Source organism: Ranitomeya imitator, chromosome 2 (assembly GCF_032444005.1).
Source record: "Ranitomeya imitator isolate aRanImi1 chromosome 2, aRanImi1.pri, whole genome shotgun sequence".
Classification (NCBI taxonomy): Eukaryota; Metazoa; Chordata; class Amphibia; order Anura; family Dendrobatidae; genus Ranitomeya; species Ranitomeya imitator.
The window spans coordinates 195,723,826-195,747,726 of NC_091283.1; positions in this window are offsets into that span (position 1 = coordinate 195,723,826).

A 23,901-nucleotide genomic window follows, 5' to 3' on the forward strand; every position below is an offset into this window, starting at 1 on the left:
GCCGGAAGATCGAAGCTCAGGAAAGGCAACCTGGGGAACACCTTGGAGTGTAACACACCCTCTCTCTACACCCCATACCCAATTTGAAGGCCTAATGCAGCGTAGTTTCCAACAACTACTAAACGAGAGCCGGAAGATCGAAGCTCAGGAAAGGCAACCTGGGGAACACCTTGGAGTGTAACAAACCCTCTCTCTACACCCCATACCCAATTTGTAGGCCTAATGCAGCGTAGTTTCCGACAACTACTAAACGAGAGCATGAAGATCGAAGCTCAGGAAAGGCAACCTGGGGAACACCTTGGAGTGTAACACAACGTCTCTCTACACCACGGAAGGGCTGATTCTTAGGAAGGAAGGCTGTTGGAAATAAGCATTGCGCGTCCGAGGGTGATTATATTCTTATTAGGTATATACTCACCCTCGGACGCGCCCTGCTTCTTTATTTGGAATGAATGTTTATTTGCAATGTGGTGTTGACTTTCTCTATTATTTTGGTAATTAATGATTTTATTATTTTCATTGTTTTGCATCTTCTCGGCAATAATATAAAGAAGACGCGACAGGACAACACTCGGTGGATGCCATATCTGTGTTTTCAATTTAAAAAACCTTTCAGTTAACTACTTGCAGGAGAAAGTAATTGTAGCTGGTGGCCATTTTTAGTACTGTACCAGATTTTAGTTGTGTGTTTGTTTTTAATGTTAAAATGTCTGCATTTGATATCTCTCCAGTATTTTCTTTTTTATAAGCAAAATACTTATTTTTATATTTTCTGATGTTGGTTCCAGGGGTACACGGGCAGCAGTGGTGTGGTCAGTGGAGGCCTAGTGGAAGGAGTGACCGCAGACAGGCATCGAAGGCCTAAAATAATAACACATGGCTGTAGGCAATTTTAAATTGGTTCCAGGGGTACACGGGCAGCAGTGGTGTGGTCAGTGGAGGCCTAGTGGAAGGAGTGACCGCAGACAGGCATCGAAGGCCTAAAATAATAACACATGGCTGTAGCAATTTTAAATTGGTTCCAGGGGTACACGGGCAGCAGTGGTGTGGTCAGTGGAGGCCTAGTGGAAGGAGTGACCGCAGACAGGCATCGAAGGCCTAAAATAATAACACATGGCTGTAGGCAATTTTAAATTGGTTCCAGGGGTACACGGGCAGCAGTGGTGTGGTCAGTGGAGGCCTAGTGGAAGGAGTGACCGCAGACAGGCATCGAAGGCCTAAAATAATAACACATGGCTGTAGGCAATTTTAAATTGGTTCCAGGGGTACACGGGCAGCAGTGGTGTGGTCAGTGGAGGCCTAGTGGAAGGAGTGACCGCAGACAGGCATCGAAGGCCTAAAATAATAAGACATGGCTGTAGGCAATTTTAAATTGGTTCCAGGGGTACACGGGCAGCAGTGCCCTGGTCAGTGTAGTAATAGTTGAAAGTATGGACCGCAGACAGGCATCGAAGGCCTAAAATAAAAAAATTGGGCTGGCTGTAGGCAATTTTAAATTGGTTCCAGGGGTACACGGGCAGCAGTGGTGTGGTCAGTAGAGGCCTAGTGGAAGGAGTGACCGCAGACAGGCATCGAAGGCCTAAAATAATAACACATGGCTGTAGGCAATTTTAAATTGGTTCCAGGGGTACACGGGCAGCAGTGGTCTGGTCAGTGGAGGCCTAGTGGAAGGAGTGACCGCAGACAGGCATCGAAGGCCTAAAATAATAACACATGGCTGTAGGCAATTTTAAATTGGTTCCAGGGGTACACGGGCAGCAGTGGTGTGGTCAGTGGAGGCCTAGTGGAAGGAGTGACCGCAGACAGGCATCGAAGGCCTAAAATAATAAGACATGGCTGTAGGCAATTTTAAATTGGTTCCAGGGGTACACGGGCAGCAGTGCCCTGGTCAGTGTAGTAGTAGTTGAAAGAATGGACCGCAGACAGGCATCGAAGGCCTAAAATAAAAAAATTGGGCTGGCTGTAGGCAATTTTAAATTGGTTCCAGGGGTACACGGGCAGCAGTGGTGTGGTCAGTAGAGGCCTAGTGGAAGGAGTGACCGCAGACAGGCATCGAAGGCGTAAAATAATAACACATGGCTGTAGGCAATTTTAAATTGGTTCCAGGGGTACACGGGCAGCAGTGCCCTGGTCAGTGTAGTAGTAGTTGAAAGAATGGACCGCAGACAGGCATCGAAGGCCTAAAATAATAACACATGGCTGTAGGCAATTTTAAATTGGTTCCAGGGGTACACGGGCAGCAGTGGTGTGGTCAGTGGAGGCCTAGTGGAAGGAGTGACCACAGACAGGCATCGAAGGCCTAACATAACAAAAATGTCAATACAATGGTATTGTCAGTGGCAGGCATTGAAGGATGTCAGCGCATAGACTAAACATTGGTGGAGCTGTGAGATAATTTTGCAAGTGGTAGAGCACTGTTTGAGCTGGGGTGGGGGGAAACTGTCTTGTGGCCGGCGGTACAGGCCCAGGGCCCCTCATATTACAACAGTGTGTCTGACGTTGGGTGCGCACCACCACCGCCAGAGACACTTTATTGTACTAGGAGGGACCCAGTGGCAGTGCCGTCGACCAAAAGCGGGCTCACCCACCTCTTCAGACAAACTGCACTCTCACGGGTGCTGTCGCCAAGTGTCGATACCACGGCCCCGTGTGGGGAGTTTGGCCATTTAGTGAGGTGTAAACATGTCGTATGCTGGACAATCAGGTGCTGAAAATTACGAGATTGGAAAAGGCATTCAGAATAGTCCACAGGCAAGACCTTTTCATAGGAAAGCTAGGTGTCAGCCGGGCAAGGTGGGGCAAAAGATTTCGAAATCCAGTTGTGGTTCATTTTAATGAAGGTTAGATCATCTACATTTTGGGTAGCCAGACGAGTCCTTTTTTCTGTTAGTATTGAACCTGCAGCACTGAATACTCTTTCTGATAGGACACTAGCTGCCGGGCAAGCAAGCTCCTGCAATGCATATTCTGCCAATTCTGGTCAGGTGTCTAATTTTGATGCCCAGTAATCAAATGGGAATGACGGTTGAGGGAGAACATCGATAAGGGATGAAAAATAGTTTGTAACCATACTGGACAAATGTTGTCTCCTGTCACTTTGAATTGATGCTGCAGTACCTGTCCTGTCTGCGGTCATAGCAAAATCACTCCACAACCTGGTCAGAAAACCCCTCTGGCCAACGCCACTTCTGATTTCTGCCCCTCTAACTCCTCTGGTCTGCTGGCCCCTGCAGCTCGTGTGAGAACGATCACGGGCGCTGTGTGCAGGGAATGCCAGAAGCAAACGGTCAACAAGAGTTGATTGTTTGGTTGCTAATATTAGTTCCAAGTTCTCATGTGGCATTATATTTTGCAATTTGCCTTTATAGCGAGGATCAAGGAGGCAGGCCAACCAGTAATCGTCATCATTCATCATTTTAGTTATGCGTGTGTCCCTTTTGAGGATACGTAAGGCATAATCCGCCATGTGGGCCAAAGTTCCAGTTCTCAAATCTGCGGTTGTGCTTGGTTGAGGGGCAGTTTCAGGCAAATCAACGTCACTTGTGTCCCTCAAAAAACCAGAACCCGGACTTGCCGCGCCACCAATTTCCAGTGGCCCCGGAAAAGCTTCCTCATTAAAAATATAATCATCCCCATCATCCTCCTCGTCCTCCTCCTCCTCTTCGCCCGCTACCTCGTCCTGTACACTGCCCTGGCCAGACAATGGCTGACTGTCATCAAGGCTTTCCTCTTCCTCAGCTGCAGACGCCTGATCCTTTATGTGCGTCAAACTTTGCATCAGCAGACGCATTAGGGGGATGCTCATGCTTATTATGGCGTTGTCTGCACTAACCAGCCGTGTGCATTCCTCAAAACACTGAAGGACTTGACACATGTCTTGAATCTTCGACCACTGCACACCTGACAACTCCATGTCTGCCATCCTACTGCCTGCCCGTGTATGTGTATCCTCCCACAAAAACATAACAGCCCGCCTCTGTTCACACAGTCTCTGAAGCATGTGCAGTGTTGAGTTCCACCTTGTTGCAACGTCTATGATTAGGCGATGCTGGGAAGGTTCAAAGAACGCTGATAGGTCTGCATACGGCTGGAGTGTACGGGCGAACGGCGGATATGTGAGCAAAGTCCACGCACTTTGAGGAGCAGGTCGGATAACCCCGGATAACTTTTCAGGAAGCACTGCACCACCAGGTTTAAGGTGTGAGCCAGGCAAGGAATGTGTTTCAGTTGGGAAAGGGAGATGGCAGCCATGAAATTCCTTCCGTTATCACTCACTACCTTGCCTGCCTCAAGATCTACAGTGCCCAGCCACGACTGCGTTTCTTTCTGCAAGAACTCGGACAGAACTTCCGCGGTGTGTCTGTTGTCGCCCAAACACTTCATAGCCAATACAGCCTGCTGACGTTTGCCAGTAGCTGCCCCATAATGGGAGACCTGGTGTGCAACAGTGGCAGCTGCGGATGGAGTGGTTGTGCGACTGCGGTCTGTGGACGAGCTCTCGCTTCTGCAGGAGGACGAAGAGGAGGAGGAGGGGGTGCGAACGGCTACAGCCAATTGTTTCCTAGACCGTGGGCTAGGCAGAACTGTCCCAAACTTGCTGTCCCCTGTGGACCCTGCATCCACCACATTTACCCAGTGTGCCGTGATGGACACGTAACGTCCCTGGCCATGCCTACTGGTCCATGCATCTGTTGTCAGGTGCACCTTTGTGCTCACAGATTGCCTGAGTGCATGGACGATGCGCTCTTTAACATGCTGGTGGAGGGCTGGGATGGCTTTTCTGGAAAAAAAGTGTCGACTGGGTAGCTCGTAGCGTGGTACAGCGTAGTCCATCAGGGCTTTGAAAGCTTCGCTTTCAACTAACCGGTAGGGCATCATCTCTAACGAGATTAGTCTAGCTATGTGTGCGTTCAAACCCTGTGTACGCGGATGTGAGGCTAAGTACTTCCTTTTTCTAACCATAGTCTCATGTAGGGTGAGCTGGACTGGAGAGCTGGAGATCGTGGAACTAGCGGGGGTGCCGGTGGACATGGCAGACTGAGAGACGGTGGGAGATGGTATTGTTGCCACCGGTGCCCTAGATGCAGTGTTTCCTACTACGAAACTGGTGATTCCCTGACCCTGACGGCTTTGGCCTGGCAAAGAAACCTGCACAGATACTGCAGGTGGTGCGGAAAATGGTGGCCCTACACTGCCGGAAGGGATGTTGCGTTGCTGACTAGCTTCATTGGCCGAGGGTGCTACAACCTTAAGGGACGTTTGGTAGTTAGTCCAGGCTTGCAAATGCATGGTGGTTAAATGTCTATGCATGCAACTTGTATTGAGACTTTTCAGATTCTGTCCTCTGCTTAAGGTAGTTGAACATTTTTGACAGATGACTTTGCGCTGATCAATTGGATGTTGTTTAAAAAAATGCCAGACTGCACTCTTTCTAGCATCGGATACCTTTTCAGGCATTGCAGACTGAGCTTTAACCGGATGGCCACGCTGTCCTCCAACAGGTTTTAGCTTTGCCACGCGTTTTGGGCAAGATACGGGCCCGGCAGATGGAACCTGTTGCGATGTTGGTGCCTGCTGCGGCCCCTCCTCCTCCGCTTCAGAACTGCTGCCGCCTGCACCCTGTTCCCCCAATGGCTGCCAATCGGGATCAAGAACTGGGTCATCTATTACCTTTTCTTGTAGCTCGTGTGCAACTTCGTCTGTGTCACCGTGTCGGTCGGTGGTATAGCGTTCGTGATGGGGCAACATAGTCTCATCAGGGTCTGATTCTTGATCAGCACCCTGCGAGGGCAATGTTGTGGTCTGAGTCAAAGGACCAGGATAGTAGTCTGGCTGTGGCTGTGCATCAGTGCACTCCATGTCAGATTCAACTTGTAATGGGCATGGACTGTTAACTGCTTCACTTTCTAAGCCAGGGACGGTATGTGTAAAGAGCTCCATGGAGTAACCCGTTGTGTCGCCTGCTGCATTCTTCTCTGTTGTTGTTTTTGCTGAAGAGGACAAGGAAGCGACTTATCCCTGACCGTGAACATCCACTAACGACGCGCTGCTTTGACATTTACCAGTTTCACGAGAGGAGGCAAAAGAGCTAGAGGCTGAGTCAGCAAGATAAGCCAAAACTTGCTCTTGCTGCTCCGGCTTTAAAAGCGGTTTTCCTACTCCCAGAAAAGGGAGCGTTCGAGGCCTTGTGTAGCCAGACGACGAACCTGGCTCCACAGCTCCAGACTTAGGTGCAATATTTTTTTTCCCACGACCAGCTGATGCTCCACCACTACCACTACCCTCATTACCAGCTGACAATGAACGCCCCCGGCCACGACCTCTTCCACCAGACTTCCTCATTGTTTTAAAAACGTTACCAAACGAACGGTATTTGTTGCTGTCACACAACTTACACGGTGAGCTATAACTTCAGTATGATTTAGCTACCCCTTTACAGGTGGGTGAGACCACAACGAAAATCAGCCACAATGTTACACACTCTGTTGTTGTTGGCAACAAATGAGATGGCACACACGCAGGACTGTCACTGAAGCGCAAATGTAAATATTTATCTCCCACTGATTTGTGTTTGTTTTTTTTAAAAGGGAGACTTCAGAAAAAAAAAAAATTAAAAAAAAATTATTTTTTACAGAAGAATTTATAAAACAAATAAAATGAAATGATTGTTTCAGGGAGAATTTAGGAAAAAAAAAATAAAAAAGGCTTTGTAGGGCCCACTGATTGAGAGAGGACGCACACAGGAGTCAGGAGTGGCACACAAGCCCAGAGGCCAATATTAATCTCCCACCGATTGATTTAGTTATTTTTTTTGGTAGATTTTGGAACCCAAATCAAGCAAAAAAATTAATAGGCTTTCTATGGCCCACAATTGGGGAGAGAGAGAGAGATGGCACACCCAGAAGTCAAGACTGGCACACAAGCAGAAGGGGCAATATGAATCTCCCACAGATTTTTTTTTTTTTTTTTCAGGGAGACTTGAGAGAAAAAAAAATACAAAAAAAATGATTTTTTTCAGGAATAATTTAGAAACCAAAGAAAATAAAATGATTGTTTCAGGGAGAATTTAGAAAACAAATAAAACAAAAAATAGGCTTTCTAGGGCCCACTGAGTGACAGATGACGCACACAGGAGTCAGGAGTGGCACACAAGCCCAGAGGCCAATATTAATCTCCCACTGATTGATTTAGTGATTTTTTTTGGTAGATTTTGGAACCCAAATCAAGCAAAAAAATTAATAGGCTTTCTATGGCCCACAATTGGGGAGAGAGAGAGAGATGGCACACCCAGGAGTCAAGACTGGCACACAAGCAGAAGGGGCAATATGAATCTCCCACAGATTTTTTTTTTTTTCAGGGAGACTTGGGAGAAAAAAAAAATACAAAAAAAATGATTTTTTTCAGGAATAATTTAGAAACCAAAGAAAATAAAATGATTGTTTCAGGGAGAATTTAGAAAACAAATAAAACAAAAAAAAGGCTTTCTAGGGCCCACTGAGTGACAGATGACGCACACAGGAGTCAGGAGTGGCACACAAGCCCAGAGGCCAATATTAATCTCCCACTGATTGATTTAGTGATTTTTTTTGGTAGATTTTGGAACCCAAATCAAGCAAAAAAATTAATAGGCTTTCTATGGCCCACTATTTGTGAGAGAGATGGCACGCTCAGGACTGGCACACAAGCCCAGAGGCCAATATTAATCTCCCACTTTTTTTTTTTTTCCAGGGAAAATTTATAAACCCAATAAAATAATAAAAAAATAGGCTTTCTATGGCCCACTATTTGAGAGAGAGAGAGATGGCACGCTTAGGACTGGCACACAAGCCCAAAGGCCAATATTAATCTCCCACTGATTGATTTATTGATTTTTTCAGGTAGAATTTAGAACCCAAATCAAGCAAAAAAATTAATAGGCTTTCTATGGCCCACTGAGTGAGAGATGGCACACACAGGAGTAAGGAGTGGCACACAAGCCCTGAGGCCAATATTTTTCTCCCACTGATTGATGTTGTGATTTTTTCTGGTAGATTTTGGAACCCAAATCAAGCAAAAAAATAAATAGGCTTTCTATGGCCCACTGAGTGAGAGATGACACAGACAGAGATGGCACTCTAGCAGAAATGTCAATCTTAATCTCCCACAAAAAAAAAAAACAAAAAAAAAAAAGGAACTGTCCTTCAATTACTATCTCCCTGCAGTAATCTCAGCCAGGTATGGCAGGCAGCAATAAGGAGTGGACTGATGCACAAATTAAATAAAAAGTGTGGACAAACAAACAAGATAGCTGTGCAGAAAGGAAGGAACAAGAGGATTTGTGCTTTGAAAAAAGCAGTTGGTTTGCACAGCGGCGTACACACAGCAATGCAGCTATCAGGGAGCCTTCTAGGGCAGCCCAATGAGCTACAGCGCTGAGGAAAAAAAAAAAAAAAGGAGCTTCCACTGTCCCTGCACACCGAAGGTGGTGTTGGGCAGTGGAAATCGCTACAGCACAAGCGGTTTTGTGGTTAATGGACCCTGCCTAACGCTATCCCTGCTTCTGACGAAGCGGCAGCAACCTCTCCCTAAGCTCAGATCAGCAGCAGTAACATGGCGGTCGGCGGGAACTCCCCTTTATAGCCCCTGTGACGCCGCAGACAGCAAGCCAATCACTGCAATGCCCTTCTCTAAGATGGTGGGGACCAGGACCTATGTCATCACGCTGCCCACACTCTGCGTTTACCTTCATTGGCTGAGAAATGGCGCTTTTCGCGTCATTGAAACGCGACTTTGGCGCGAAAGTCGCGTACCGCATGGCCGACCACGCACAGGGGTCGGATCGGGTTTCATGAAACTCGACTTCGCCAAAAGTCGGCGACTTTTGAAAATGTTCGACCCGTTTCGCTCAACCCTACTCACCACCATTGCCAGGAACCGGACCTCCAGCTTCTTCAGGACGATACCTGAGTCATCATGCGCCAGTTGAGTAGGTGCCACCGTGGGAACGCAAGGCTCTGCAGCCGGGAATCTGGCGGACTGATAAGTTAACCCTTTCATGAATAGTTGCTTTATCTGTTACCTACCCCCTCTCATATCATGCTACTGAAGCGCCCCCGTAGGGCAGTGGGGTACTCGGATCCGGGCCCTTCAGTTCTTGGTGGGGATGTCCGTGGCCCTCGGGAGGTCCGTTGATAATGTGGGGGGAAAGGTCTTTAAAGGGATAATGTTCGTGACGCCACCTGTGGTATTCGGTCAGGGTGCTTAGGGGTCCGCTGGGGTGATGTTATGGCAGCTAGATGGTATACCTTCCCACAGTTGAAGTATGTCCCCAGGGCTTCTCAGAGTGTAGATGGTGGATGATGAAAGGCGCAGTGAATAACGAGGACACAAGGTTGAAGTCTCTTTACCTTTACTGGAGGCTTCAGCATCCACAGTCCAGAGTAGGGACCACAGGGTAGGCAGAGTCCGGTCGGTCTGAAGGCAAATCCAGAGTCCCCTTATCCAGGTGGAATTCGGTAGCCTTCCCCTAGCGCACAGTAATACAGTAGGTCCCTATTTGCATAAGCTCCAATAAGGTCCTCACTGTTGTTACTCCTCTCACTGTTCCCCGTGGTCGGATAGAACAAAACACGTATGACTGGTGGCCTGTGGCTTTTTATAGGGACCCTAGAGACGCCCCGGCCTCCACAAGTTGCCACCGAGCCTCCTGTGTAAATGGTCAGGCAGCTAACGTGGAATTAACTGTCCTGCCAGTCTCTGAAGTAAAGGCATAGAGCTCTTTACTCCCTCGGTGTTCTAGCTAACGGTCCTGCGCTTCAGAAAGAGGCAGCCTGCTTCTAGCTGGTCTCCCTCTGATGTTTCACTCGTGTTGCTATGACTTCATTGCTCACTCACTGCAACACACTTCCTTTCGTGTCCTTTCTTAGGATGCTGCCGCATGGGATGCAGGCACAGCTCCGTGTACCCTCGTCCTCCTCAGACCGCAGTCTGGATCTGACTGGAGATCACTCCAGCCAGCTCGACCTGGAGACCTTTCTGTGTCGGTCCCCAGCCAGGAACGCTCTAACTTTCCCTCCAACTACCAGTTTTACCCTGTGTGAGGAGTGGCCTAGTAGATAGAACCTTAGGTCCCCTGGTGGACTGGAGTGTGAAGTGTATGTAATGGTTGTGATACCTGGACAAAAGATCTCCTTCATTGCCTTCAGACGTAACATCACTCCCCCTGGTTGAAGAATAACATTACTGCAACGAACCAGGGCTCTGGGGCGCTGCACTACTATCAACCTCCATACCCCCTGCTTAACCCATTACCTCCCTGTGTGGAGTATACCCCTGTTAATAAACCTGTTAACTCTTGCTCTGCCTCCTGTCCGTGACTGCATCCCAACACCTGCTCACTTAGGTTTCATAATACTGAGGTAGTCCTTAACCAGATCTCCACCAAACCATAGGTCTATGTAACATGTCCCACTTGGTGCTAGAGTTTACAGATGTTGTCCCTTCTGCCTTTATTATGGAACACATCTTGGAGTGTATCAGTTCTGTTGATCAAGACAGGGCGTTACAAGCCAATAGTGAAATCAGTTTGACTACCAATAGTCCAAAGCTGAGCAGACTCCTACTAAAGTGTCAAGTGAAGCTTTTTGACCAGTTACATAAGTATACAGTAATTGATGACTTTTCCTTTGGAGTCTCCACTACATGTTTCTAGATTTTCTTTCTAGTGATCTTGGAATATTATGGTTGTAAAAGCGTACATTCATGTTCTCCTTTCTTCCATGATAATCATTGCCGCTTTAGCAATCTTGCAAATGTATAAGAATGAGACCTGACTGGATGCTCTCACACAATCTTTTTGGTCTTTTTTTCGTTTTTTGCACTTTGTACATACAGGGACTTGGGCTGTTCATTTTGTTTATATAGCTTTCCATGGGCAGGTGTGTGAATGGTCAGGACCCGGTTCTATTCTGCCCTTTTCTATTATTACGTCTGCTAACACATAGTGGGGTGAAATATCAGAGAAAAGTACTATTCCGATTGGGGCACACCTTGTCATGGTGTTTACGTTTATTTGATATTATTACTATGTATTCACTTATTACAGGGTATTTGCCTTCTTTGTTTTTATCTTAGGTTCTGTTTTTTAAATGGCCAAAGTGTGAATGCGCACCTACTAGTGATGAGCGAGTATACTCGTTACTCGGGTTTCCCCGAGCATGCTCTGGTGGTCTCCGAGTAATTGGATGTGTTCGGAGATTTAGTTTTCGTTGCCACATGATTTGCGACTGCTAGATAGCTTGAATACATGTGGGGGTTGCCTGTTTGTTAGGGAATTCTCACATGTGTTCAGGCTGTCTAGCAGTCGCAAATCATGCAGCTGCGGCAATGAAAACTAAATCTCCAAGCACATCCAAATACTCAGAGATCACGCGAGTGTGCTCAGGGAAACCTGAAAAACAAGTATACTCGCTCATCACTAGCACCTACGCATTGCACTTATACCAACATATGCTCTTGCTCCGATATTTTGCTTCTGATTGGATTTTTATCTATTCCATCTCCTTAAGATGAAAAACAAATGTAAATGTAGTCAGCAGAATTTGAACTGCAATAGACTTGAAATTTATTGGGGTCTCCCCATCTAGGTTCACATCCAGCCAACTATGTTTACATTTGGTGTTCTAGTATTCTTGCCAATACTTTGTAGCCCAAGTGCTATAAGTGTGTTGACCAAATAGTGTGTTCAGCTGACCACCCAATCATAGGATGGGTAAGGCTTCCAACCAGCATTCACAGAACTCCTTCCAACCTCAGTCTGCCAGCTATTGTAACATCCCTGCCGGCATCACTGCATGGCATCCCATCTCCCATCTTACTCACCATTCCGGGCCATGCTGTGAGTTCTGTCTTCTGCCGGCTCGTTGCGCTGGGCCTCATGTCCTTGCTTGCTGCATACTTCCTGGCTGTATGGTTAGGGCGGCAGATCCCAGAGCTTCCTGATTCTTATAGAGACTGTGTGCACTCTCCTAATACGTCCCCAGCCTATTTATAGGAGACATCAGGTACTTAAGGCATCTCCACCCACTGGGAGATGCCTGAGCAATGAACTTTCTCAGTTTGGGCCTTGCTGCTGAGTTGCCAGGTCTTGTCTCTGCCACCATGGAGGCTGTATACCCAGGCCCATATCTGTGTTCTTGTGTCTCGTTTCTGCCTCCTTGAGGGGCTGTATACCCAGGCCTGAATCCTTGTCCTGTACTTGTTCCCGTATCTATCCCTGTCTGAACTCTGGTCTATACCTGTACCTGTTTGTGTCCTTGTCTGTTGCCGTTCCCACTCAGCTGCGCGTATCCTTGTGTCCTCTCCCACTGCTCTGCTCACCGCAACCTGTGGCTCTGCTCTGTGCTGCTCTGCTCACTGCAACCTGCAGCTCTGCTCTGCTTGTCGCAACCTGCGGCTCTGCTCCTCTCTGCTCTGTTCGCTGCAACCTGCGGCTCTACTCTGCTCTGCTTGCCGCAGCCTGTGGCTCTGCTCTGCTCGCCGCAACCTGTGGCTCTGCTCTGCTCTACTCACTGCAACCTGTGGTTCCGCTCTGCTGTGCTCGCTGCACTCAGTGGCTCTGCTCTGCTCCCGTCTCCCCTCCTGCGGCTCTGCCCTGCTCTCCACATACTGCAGCTTTGCTGTGCTCCCATGAGTCCTTGTCCTTTTAGTCTGAACTTTCTCCTACCTGCTCCCTTACCCTAGTCTTACCTGCCTGTGTTCTTGTCCTACCCTACAGTCCTGATTCTTCCATTCTGTTCAGTGCCCGTCTGCCTGCCAGAGTACCAGCCATGCCCGCCTGTCTGCCAGAGTGCCAGCCATGCCCGCCTGCCTGCCAGAGTGCTAGACGTGCCCGCCTGCCTGCCAGAATGCCAGCCGTGCCCGCCTGAGTACCAGTGGTGCTCGTCTGTACTTGCCCGCACTTGTCAATAGACTTCTGTTCCCCAGTGGGATCAGCTGCTACGGCCAGACACCGCCCTGGAGTGGTACCTGGCAGCTACCTGCCGCACAAGCCTGACCTCACCACTAGACACTCTAGTGAACACCAAGGTAGCTGCTTAGTCACACCCCTCCAGGGTAGTCTGGGTTGTGGGACAGTGGGGCCACAATCCTCGCTCGTGCCACCCAGCCAGAGCGCGAGTGTTACAGTTTGCTCAGACCATGGTCCCCACTGAGTCTCATGGGCCTTCGCGCTCAGAGTGAGATGAACTTTTTTCTTGCCAGTATGAGCAGCTGAAATTTTTTCTTACCTGATCTGAAATCCTGACTATCACTGCACCAGCTCGAATCGCAGTCTCAGATGAGATATTTAATCAACGTGCGACTTATGAAAAGCTCCTCCCAACGGCTCCACCAAGGTACTATGGGGATCCTAAGGAGTGCCAGGTGTCCCTGGAGCGGTGCTTGCTGTACATTGAATGGAATGCTTCCGATTTCCCTCCGATCGGGCCAAGGTGGGATTCCTAATATACTACCTAGAAGGAGATGCTTTGAGATGGATCAACCCCTCTGGGAAGAAAGGGATCCTATCCTCTCAGACCTTGAGGCTTTCTTGTTGGCCTTCCTTAAAGCCTTCGATGTGCCTAAACCAGCTTCATCTGCAAAGTCTTCCCTCTCTAGATCCCAGAGGCGGTCCAGATTGGCAAAACCCGTGAGAAAACCGCCAAGTCAGACCGCAACCGTCCAAAACCCGTGTGTTCCTCAACCTGTTAAAGCAGCTACCCAAGCAAAACCCAAGAAGACTGATAAAAGGGGCTGGCAGAGCAGCAGCCCGAATCCATTCATAAGAAGGGAATGCGATATCACTGTGGTTGTGAGGAACATCCTGACGGTCTCTGCTCTGAGAATCTTAAACTCCGAAACCTTGAGCTAGTTTCAGAGGCTGCCCTTGGCGAGAGTACTTCCTCTCCACTAAAATCTATGACTGCCTCTTTGCCTTTTGGGAGCTTTGGCATATTAAAGCTGCCAGCCATACGGAGTAGGTGTGTGAGCTCTGTCCTACAGCTCCAGAATCCAGTGAGGGTGTTGTCTGGTGATGGCCGAGCCCTACTTAAGAGCAGTCTTGTCTTGCAGGGTCAACTACAGCTCCAAGTTGGAGCATTATGCACGAGGAAGCTCATCTTCCACATGCTGTCTGGTATGCCCATGGGTCTTTCTGAGTCACGAACTTTACTTCCTGTTCAAGTTGGGAGACCCAGCAAGGTGCTTAGTTGGAAACAACAAAGTTGCGAGTGTTTTGAAAATGTATGGGCAAAGCGGTGCGGGCAAGGTGATCTACAAACCTAGAGCTGTTACACCAGTTTTGTCAGGAGGAATGGGCCCAAATTTTGAGCAACTATTGTGAGAAGATTGTGGAAGGAGATGCCAAATGTGTGACCCAAGTCATTCAAGTTAAGGGCAATTGCACCAAATACTAATGAAGTGTATGTAAAATTTTGACTTGCAGTAACAGTAAGCAATAAAAATGCCTTAAACATTCTCTCTCTCTCTCATTATTCTGGCATTTGGCAAATATTATTAACTATGGTAATCCTAATTAACGTAAAACAGGAAAGGTTTATTCTGATTTCATGTCAGATATTGAGAAAAACATACAGGTGTGTATTTTTATATAGTGTATGGATACTTCTAGTTTCAACTGTATGCAAATTCTATATATTAAATATCATTATTCTGTGTGCATACCGTTGGACTACATGGTGGTTTATCATTTTTCTCTGCCCCTCGTCAGTGTAAGGGTATGTGCACACGATGCGGATTTTGCTGTGGATCCGCAGCGTTTCCGCAGCTGCGGGTCTGCAGCAGTTTCCATGCGTTTGCATACACAGTCACAAGAGGTCAGTCGACCGGCACTGAACGAGCTCTCCCTCACTTAGACCTCAATAAATTCTCCTTAGATACCAGACGAAGTAAGCTTCTTCTGAAGGCGGGGAGGTGCATGTACTAGAAGCAGCTGAATCACCAATACATGAAGAAATGAATGAAAGCAGCACTCACCCGTTATCTTCAATGATAATATAGTCCTTTATTGACCGTGGCTCAACATTCCCAGCTAGTGACAAGACAGGCTACAACATGAGGAGGGAGCGGTGAGGGAGGGTGCAGAGACGAGACAGACGACGGCCGTTTCGCGAACAATCGCTTCAACGGGTCCAGTGAGTTGTGTTAGTGACGTCATATCCTCTTATAGGAGTCGACGTACTGCTTACCACATATGTGTGCAATTAACAATTAATAAAAACAACTTAACTCATTCTACAATCTCAGTTTACTAACGGATCTAGAGAAAAACCGCCATGTCTAATTTATCGTTAAGACCCCAAGATCCTTGTGCATCCGTTTTTAAAATCCAATGAGCTTCGCGCTGTAATAATAATTTATTATGATTGCCTCCTTGCTGAGGGAATTTAACTACCTCTAAGCCGGCAAAACTAAGGGAACTAGGGTCGCCGCCATGCGCATCATGTATGTGTTTTACTAGGCGCACACGCCCCTTCCCTGTGAGCACAGAATTATAGTGCTCGCGAAACCTAACAAATAGGGGTCTTATGGTTTTACCGATATAAAATCGGTGACAAGGGCAGTAGATAACGTATACCACAAATTTACATTTACATGTTATGAAGTCTTTTACGAAATGAAAGAAAGTGCCTATTTTGAGGGGGTTAGTAATATTATGGAGGTGACACATGCTGCAACCACCGCACCTGAAATTACCTTGCGGGAGCGATTTTTTCATCCAGCTGCTGGTATCAGCAGACAATCGGTGTTTTACTACCAAGTCGCCTAAATTTACCATTCGTTTATAGGCAAAACGAGGGATACAAGTGGTTAAATCGCGGAAATCGGTATCATTTTTAATCACGTGCCAATTTTTTCGGATGGCTGCATGGATGTTATCATCAAGTGGGCTATGTTTAAATAAAAAAGTAAAAGTCCCTTTTTCTTTACGATTATTCAGCATGCTATTATTCCCTCTACTCTTATTCCTCCCTTTTTTTAAAAGATCAACTTGGGTTAAATTGGCAGCCCTTTGTTCTGCCTTTTGCAGTATGTGATTAGGATAACCTCTATTTCTAAAGCGCAATTTGAGATCCTCCAGCTGCTTTTTATAACTATCCTCACAGTTATTAATTTTTCTCAATCTTACCATCTGGCTATATGGGATACCACACTTAGTGTGAACTGGATGAGCGCTCTGAAAATGCAACACATTATTGGTCGCCGTTGTTTTTCTGTGGACACTAGTTTTGATCCTGCCTTCCTCTATCTCTATTTTTACATCCAGAAATTCTAATTGTTTATCTCCAAATACAGACGTAAATTTCATATTTTGGTCGTTATTATTATTTAGGAAGCTGACAAAATCGTTAAACGTGCGTTCCCCTCCATCCCACACAATGAAAACGTCATCCGCAAGACGCAGATAAAGGCGTATATGCTTTAAGTATGGATTAAGGGCTCCGGTGACGTGCTTCTCCTCAAACGCTGCAAGGAACAGGTTCGCGAAAACGCACGACACCGGGGTACCCATCGCGGTACCAACCCTTTGACTATACCATTTGTCCAAAAACTTAAAAGTGTTATTGCACAGCACAAACTCAAGTCCTTCCAGCACAAACGAAACAAAGTCATGATCTTTTTCTGTATTAAGAAGAATACGTTGGATAGCTTCCAAGCCTTTTTGTTGTGGTATTCTCGTATACAGATTAACAATGTCAATCGAAGTTAGGGCGAAGGTGGGTTGCCAAACAAAGTCCTTAAGCGCCAGTAGGAAGTCACCTGAATCTTTAACGAACGAAGGTATTTTCATCAACAGAGGTTTCAACAACCAATCTAAAAACTGGGACAACGGCTCAGTCACTGAATTCTTCCCTGAAACTATTGGGCGTCCAGGGGGACGCTCCGCATTCTTATGAATTTTTGGGATACTGTACCAGTTGGGGAAATGTGGGAATTCAGGTATTAATTTCTCTGCTCCTTTTTTAGAAATAGTCCCCTTTTCTACATATTTTCGTAACAGTGTTCTCAGCTTTTGTTTGATACTGTTAGTCGGATTATTGGGTAAAAGAGAATATGTATTAGAGTCATTTAGTTGGGACAAAGCCTCCTCGATGTAATACGCTTTATCTAAGATGACCAGGTTGCCGCCTTTATTGGCTTTTCTAATAATGACGTCATCCCACTTCTGTATTTCTTTCAGGGCTCTTTTCTCTTCAAATGACAAATTGGATTGAGGTTGTCTATATAATATTGCCTCTATATCTTTAATCACCAACTCCTGAAAAAGATCTATATTATTACCGGGTGATATAGGAGGCATCCAGTTAGATTTTATACCCCCTATAAAAGGGTTTGCTGGACCGTGTATAATAGCCATTTGCCGATCATCATGAACCTCTTCAGAGTCCTCACTTAGCCCCGCTAGTAATGTACTCTTTCATTTCGTAAAAGACTTCATAACATGTAAATGTAAATTTGTGGTATACGTTATCTACTGCCCTTGTCACCGATTTTATATCGGTAAAACCATAAGACCCCTATTTGTTAGGTTTCGTGAGCACTATAATTCTGTGCTCACAGGGAAGGGGCGTGTGCGCCTAGTAAAACACATACATGATGAGCATGGCGGCGACCCTAGTTCCCTTAGTTTTGCCGGCTTAGAGGTACTTAAATTCCCTCAGCAAGGAGGCAATCATAATAAATTATTATTACAGCGCGAAGCTCATTGGATTTTACCCAATAATCCGACTAACAGTATCAAACAAAAGCTGAGAACACTGTTACGAAAATATGTAGAAAAGGGGACTATTTCTAAAAAAACGAGCAGAGAAATTAATACCTGAATTCCCACATTTCCCCAACTGGTACAGTATCCCAAAAATTCATAAGAATGCGGAGCGTCCCCCTGGACGCCCAATAGTTTCAGGGAAGAATTCCTACTGGCGCTTAAGGACTTTGTTTGGCAACCCACCTTCGCCCTAACTTCGATTGACATTGTTAATCTGTATACGAGAATACCGCAACAAAAATGCTTGGAAGCTATCCAACGTATTCTTCTTAATACAGAAAAAGATCATGACTTTGTTTCGTTTGTGCTGGAAGGACTTGAGTTTGTGCTCTGCAATAACACTTTTAAGTTTTTGGACAAATGGTATAGTCAAAGGGTTGGTACCGCGATGGGTACCCCGGTGGCGTGCGTTTACGCGAACCTGTTCCTTGCAGCATTTGAGGAGAAGCACGTCACCGGAGCCCTTAATCCATACTTAAAGCATATACGCCTCTATCTGCTATTTTCGGATGACGTTTTCATTGTGTGGGATGGAGGAGAACGCACGTTTAACGATTTTGTCAGTTTCCTACATAATAATAACGACCAAAATATGAAATTTACGTCTGTATTTGGAGATAAAGAATTAGAATTTCTGGATGTAAAAATAGAGATAGAGGAAGGCAGGATCAAAACTAGTGTCCACAGAAAAACAACGGCGACCAATAATGTGTTGCATTTTCAGAGCGCTCATCCAGTTCACACTAAATGTGGTATCCCATATAGCCAGATGGTAAGATTGAGAAAAATTAATAACTGTGAGGATAGTTATAAAAAGCAGCTGGAGGATCTCAAATTGCGCTTTAGAAATAGAGGTTATCCTAATCACATACTGCAAAAGGCAGAACAAAGGGCTGCCAATTTAACCCAAGTTGATCTTTTAAAAAGGGAGGAATAAGAGTAGAGGGAATAATAGCACGCTGAATAATCGTAAAGAAAAAGGGACTTTTACTTTTTTATTTAAACATAGCCCACTTGATGATAACATCCATGCAGCCATCCGAAAAAATTGGCACGTGATTAAAAATGATACCGATTTCCGCGATTTAACCACTTGTATCCCTCGTTTTGCCTATAAACGAACGGTAAATTTAGGCGACTTGGTAGTAAAACACCGATTGTCTGCTGATACCAGCAGCTGGATGAAAAAATCGCTCCCGCAAGGTAATTTCAGGTGCGGTGGTTGCAGCATGTGTCACCTCCATAATATTACTAACCCCCTCAAAATAGGCACTTTCTTTCATTTCGTAAAAGACTTCATAACATGTAAATGTAAATTTGTGGTATACGTTATCTACTTCCCTTGTCACCGATTTTATATCGGTAAAACCATAAGACCCCTATTTGTTAGGTTTCGCGAGCACTATAATTCTGTGCTCACAGGGAAGGGGCGTGTGCGCCTAGTAAAACACATACATGATGCGCATGGCGGCGACCCTAGTTCCCTTAGTTTTGCCGGCTTAGAGGTAGTTAAATTCCCTCAGCAAGGAGGCAATCATAATAAATTATTATTACAGCGCGAAGCTCATTGGATTTTAAAAACGGATGCACAAGGATCTTGGGGTCTTAACGATAAATTAGACATGGCGGTTTTTCTCTAGATCCGTTAGTAAACTGAGATTGTAGAATGAGTTAAGTTGTTTTAATTAATTGTTAATTGCACACATATGTGGTAAGCAGTACGTCGACTCCTATAAGAGGATATGACGTCACTAACACAACTCACTGGACCCGTTGAAGCGATTGTTCGCGAAACGGCCGTCGTCTGTCTCGTCTCTGCACCCTCCCTCACCGCTCCCTCCTCATGTTGTAGCCTGTCTTGTCCCTAGCTGGGAATGTTGAGCCACGGTCAATAAAGGACTATATTATCATTGAAGATAACGGGTGAGTGCTGCTTTCATTCATTTCTTCATGTATTGGTGATTCAGTTTCCATGCGTTTACAGTTCAATGTAAACCTATGGGAAACAAAAAACGCTGTGCACATGCTGCGGAAAAAAACGCGCGGAAACGCAGGGGTTTACATTCCGCAGCATGTCACTTCTTTCTGCGGATTCCGCAGCGGTTTTACAACTGCCCCTATGGAAAACCGCAGAAAAAACGCAGCGGTTTTCCACTGCGGATTTATCAAATCTGCTGAAATCCGCTGCAGAAAAATCTGCAGTGGACCGTGTGCACATAGCCTTAAGCAGAGATCTGGTTTGGCTGTGTGAGAGGCGTCAGACCGTTATGCAAGAAGTATTGTTTCTCCTTGCGGAGATCGACATGCTAAGCATGCCGAGATGAGGAGAATTAAAGCCAAAATGCTCCTCTGAAAAGCTGTCAGATGTGACAAGGCTCATTAAAGGGTCAATTTGCATAATTAGCATATTACCCAGAGGAGCATTGCGGCTTTAAGTCTCCTCATCTCGGCATGCTTAGCATGTCGATCTTCGCAAGGAGAAACGATAATTCTTGGATTCTATATTTTTATAAATTGTATTATAATGTCTCACTAAAAATTGTTTTTTATTAAAAAAAAGTACTCCAAGTGTTCTTTGTAGGTTATATATTCTATATGGAGATTGCTGTTACTTATCCAATATGTGACCTTCACTCGGGAAAATTAAAGGGGGTTCACATGTCGTCATAACATGTTGTTCCTAACCTATTTTTTATTATTATATCCTGTGAATTTGATAATAAAGGGTTGTGGGGGACCATCATACAGTAATTGGGTGTTTGTTGGGGGATCATCATTCTGTATTGGGGCTGTGGGGGATCATCATGCTGTGTGATCAATCATCATAATGTATGGGGTGCCTGTAGTGGACCATTATACTGTATGAGGGACTCTGGGGAGACCATCATACCATGTTGGGTGGCTATGGTAGACTATTATAGCTGTATTGGGGGAGTATAGTGAAACTATTGTACTGTGTGGGGTGACTGTGGAAGACGTTATGCTGTGTGGGGTGGCTATGGTGGACCATCATACTGTATAGGATGGTTGTGGTGGACAGTATATCATGTCAGGTGGTTGTGGAGGACAATATACTGTGTCGGGTGGCTGTGGAGGCTGTCATACTGTGTTGAGGTCTATAGTGGCCATTATACTATGGGGGGGCAGTGGTGATTATCATACTGTATCGAGTGGTTGTGAGTGACATCATGCTTTATATAGGGGCCTGCGGTAGACATCATACTGTATATTTGGGACTGTGGTGAATACCATACTGTATGGGGGGCCGTAGTGACCATCTTATTGTGTGGGGTGCTGCGTAGCAATCATACTGTGCGGGGTCATTATATGAAGAGGGTATTCTAGTAGGTGAGACCACTTAGGGGCTTCAGTAGGGGCAAAATAACTGTGCAAGTGCCTCAATACATATCCCTCTTCTCTTCGTGTCTTAAAAAGTTGGGAGATATACTCTTCTGTGACCAGGTCCGCCATCAGGGCATGACGGCCGTGACTGGCGTATGGGGCCCGGTGGGCAGAGGGGGCCCGCATCGGGCCCCGTCTTATCTGCTCACTGGGCCCCTACCGGCAGCCGCAGGCTGAACCGGGCCCTTAGCGCCGAGTCGCCGACGCAGCAGCAGTTTAAAGTTATTGACGTGCGGGCGCGGGCCCGCACGTCAATAGTTAACAGCCGCCAGCCAATCAGAGGCTGGCAGCTGACGTCAGCCGCAGCGTGCGTGCATGTCGCCGGCGTCTGACATCATTGTCAGTCGCCGGCGAGTGCATGCACGCTGCAGCTGCGTGGAGACTTCGCCCGCCGCAGAAGCACGGCCAGGTAAGAAGAACTTCTTTTTTTTTTTTTTTTTCTTGAGAGCGGCGATCCGGGGGCCCAGGGAAGAATGCTGGACACAGGGGCAAAAAGCTGGACAGAGATGGGGCAGAGTGCTGGACAGAGATGGGGCAGAGTGCAGGACAGAGATGGGGCAGAGTGCAGGACAGAGATGGGGCAGAGTGCTGGACAGAGATGGGGCAGAGTGCTGGACAGAGATGGGGCAGGATTGGAAACAGATGGGACAGAGTGCTGGGCAGAGATGGGGCAGAGTGCTAGACAGAGATGGGGCAGAGTGCTGGACAGAGATGGGGCAGAGTGCTGGACAGAGATGGGGCAGAGTGCTGGGCAGGATTGGAAACAGATGGGACAGAGTGCTGGACAGAGATGGGGCAGAGTGCTGGACAGAGATGGGGCAGAGTGCTGGACAGAGATGGGGCAGAGTGCTGGACAGAGATGGGGCAGAGTGCTGGACAGAGATGGGGCAGAGTGCTGGACAGAGATGGGGCAGAGTGCTGGACAGAGATGGGGCAGAGTGCTGGACAGAGATGGGGCAGAGTGCTGGACAGAGATGGGGCAGAGTGCTGGAGAGAGATGGGGCAGAGTGCAGGACAGAGATGGGGCAGAGTGCAGGACAGAGATGGGGCAGAGTGCTGGACAGAGATGGGGCAGAGTGCTGGACAGAGATGGGGCAGGATTGGAAACAGATGGGACAGAGTGCTGGGCAGAGATGGGGCAGAGTGCTGGACAGAGATGGGGCAGAGTGCTGGACAGAGATGGGGCAGAGTGCTGGACAGAGATGGGGCAGAGTGCTGGACAGAGATGGGGCAGAGTGCTGGACAGAGATGGGGCAGAGTGCTGGACAGAGATGGGGCAGAGTGCTGGACAGAGATGGGGCAGCGTGCTGGACAGAGATGGGGCAGAGTGCTGGACAGAGATGGGACAGAGTGCTGGACAGAGATGGGGCAGAGTGCTGGGCAGGATTGGAAACAGATGGGGCAGAGTGCTGGACAGAGATGGGGCAGAGTGCTGGACAGAGATGGGGCAGAGTGCTGGACAGAGATGGGGCAGAGTGCTGGACAGAGATGGGGCAGAGTGCTGGACAGAGATGGGGCAGAGTGCAGGACAGAGATGGGGCAGAGTGCTGGACAGAGATGGGGCAGAGTGCTGGACAGAGATGGGGCAAGATTGGAAACAGACGGGGCAGAGTGCTGGACACAGATGGGGCAGAGTGCTGGACACAGATGGGGCAGAGTGCTGGACACAGATGGGGCAGATGTGCTGGACACAGATGGGGCAGATGTGCTGGACACAGATGGGGCAGATGTGCTGGACACAGATGGGGCATAGTAACATAGTAACATAGTAAGGCCGAAAAAAGACATTTGTCCATCCAGTTCAGCCTATATTCCATCATAATAAATCCCCAGATCTACGTCCTTCTACAGAACCTAATTGTATGATACAATATTGTTCTGCTCCTGGAAGACATCCAGGCCTCTCTTGAACCCCTCGACTGAGTTCGCCATCACCACCTCCTCAGGCAAGCAATTCCAGATTCTCACTGCCCTAACAGTAAAGAATCCTCTTCTATGTTGGTGGAAAAACCTTCTCTCCTCCAGACGCAAAGAATGCCCCCTTGTGCCCGTCACCTTCCTTTGTATAAACAGATCCTCAGCGAGATATTTGTATTGTCCCCTTATATACTTATACATGGTTATTAGATCGCCCCTCAGTCGTCTTTTTTCTAGACTAAATAATCCTAATTTCGCTAATCTATCTGGGTATTGTAGTTCTCCCATCCCCTTTATTAATTTTGTTGCCCTCCTTTGTACTCTCTCTAGTTTCATTATATCCTTCCTGAGCACCGGTGCCCAAAACTGGACACAGTACTCCATGTGCGGTCTAACTAGGGATTTGTACAGAGGCAGTATAATGCTCTCATCATATGTATCCAGACCTCTTTTAATGCACCCCATGATCCTGTTTGCCTTGGCAGCTGCTGCCTGGCACTGGCTGCTCCAGGTAAGTTTATCATTAACTAGGATCCCCAAGTCCTTCTCCCTGTCAGATTTACCCAGTGGTTTCCCATTCAGTGTGTAATGGTGATATTGATTCCTTCTTCCCATGTGTATAACCTTACATTTATCATTGTTAAACCTCATCTGCAGATGTGCTAGACACAGATGGGGCAGATGTGCTGGACACAGATGGGGCAGATGTGCTGGACACAGATGGGGCAGAGTGCTGGACACAGATGGGGCAGAGTGCTGGATACAGATGGGGCAGA